Raw genomic sequence first — 1,940 nt, 5'->3', positions numbered from 1 at the left:
CAACTAAGTGTGAAGTTGTTAGTTTCACTAATACATGTTTTTTTTTGTCAGAAAATCTTTAGCAAGGATTGTTAGGAACTCTAATAATGCTCTAGTGCTCATAGTTCCAAGGTATATGTCTGACCTGAAGTTCCTCACAGTAACAATGTAATGTTCTTTCCCAAAATTATGAGCAGATATTGAAAGAAAAAGTCTTTAGTCTTGACTTCTATGCAAGAGGCCCTCACTGGTAGACCCATTTTAGGCTTATTCTTATTACGTTGATACATATGCAGTTATTTTCTCATGAATATGAGAAGTTAAAAACTGTACTCAATACTCCATTTCCTCATTTATTACTCAATTCCTGGTGGGCCAAAAACCTCTGCCAGAGGAAGGTCTTATTTACAGGAACTAAGGGAGCCTAACCTTTTAACTCAGAACAGCATCTCACAGGCCCTGAAGACATTTCCTTCTGGACACAGTCCTTCAAACCTCTGGTAATGGAGAGCAGGAACTGAAACGTGACCTCACACGCTTTGTCTATTAACTTATGATTCTAAGAAAAATAAACTGAGTGTTTTATTTCACATCTGCTTTTCAGCATGGGAAGCTGCCCTCAGTGCCCAGCATTTATTCTGGAATCACTGGGGTGGAAATGTTAAAAAAAATGAAACCCCTTGCCCAATATAATGAGAATGGGGATAAAACCTGACAAGTATGCACTATCGTTGGGCTAAGCATTGTTCAGACTTATATAAAAAATAATATAAGGCAAATTAAAAGAAGCTGAACCCTAATTTTTCATAAAGCCAACAGTACAGACTGAAATCTGATTTAACTTCCTGTTTTCAATTCACACACACACACACACAAAAAACAAAACTGAAAGAATCAAAACTGCAGTGATCTGTGGTCTGTGCTTCATGTGATGGCCACAAGAAGGCAAAATTTGTCAATTGTCCCACAGAGGTTTCCCTAAGTGACATCAATTTTCTTTCAAGTCACAAAAATCCATCTCCAGAATGGCCTGAGAAAAATTCTGGCTCAGCACGTCCCCGGGCACATCCCCTCGGGTGCCACATGGGTCACCAAAGGAAGGTCATGAGCATCTTTCTGTGCAGGAGACAAGAGGATCTTTCCAAACTTTTGACTGCATTAGCCAGGAATACCATATTAAGAGCAACTGAGAGCAACATGGCACCAGCTACATCACGGACATCCAAACCACACTCTTGAGGACACTTGTATTCTTAACCAGTCCTTGGTCATCACAGCCCAGCCAGAAAGCCAAGGCCAAACGGCTTCACCTGGGCACACCAGGAAATGGGATCAGCTGTGGAACTGGACACACTGTCTTTTTCATGGGGCAAGTAAAACAGGTGACAGGGAAAGGACAGCAGTGCTTGACTGGAAGCTTCCCCCTGATGCACGATTAATTCTGAGGTGAAAGCTCATGCTCTGTGTTTCTGGCTCATACCAGCCCCAGTGTCACTCGCTCTGACAAAACATCAACACTTGGTTGGAAGTATGAAATAAGAATACATGGATCTAATCGGGTACCCGACCTGCAGGGAGCTCCCACGCACGGAGCTGACTGTGAAACGGACCCTCGTGCAGCGGCGTGTCCGTGGGGTCCCAAAGGAGCTCGTCTTTCTGTGTATTTTAGGGAAATCTGTCCAGCGTGCGCTCAGATGTTGGCAGCAGCGGCAAAAGCAGAGAGTCAACAGCTTCGGCTCGTTACCGCAGCTGCGAGATCCCACCTCTGTCCGTGGAGATCCGACAGCCAGAAGCTGCTTAACTTTTGGGTCACTCACCAACGCGTGGCCGGGGCGAAACAGAACGACACAGCCCTTCGCGGGAGGGCCGCCGCGCCACGACCGCGCCGAGCGGCCCGGAGGGGCCCCACGCGTGTCCGCCCGCGCAGCCGGAGAGCGATCCCGGCGGGGCAGCGCGCTACG

The sequence above is a fragment of the Chaetura pelagica genome, unplaced genomic scaffold (assembly GCF_000747805.2).
Source record: "Chaetura pelagica isolate M959 unplaced genomic scaffold, ChaPel_1.0 scaffold48, whole genome shotgun sequence".
In the NCBI taxonomy this organism is placed as follows: Eukaryota; Metazoa; Chordata; class Aves; order Apodiformes; family Apodidae; genus Chaetura; species Chaetura pelagica.
The sequence above is the reverse complement of the archived record's forward strand: the minus strand, read 5'-3'. Positions refer to the sequence as shown.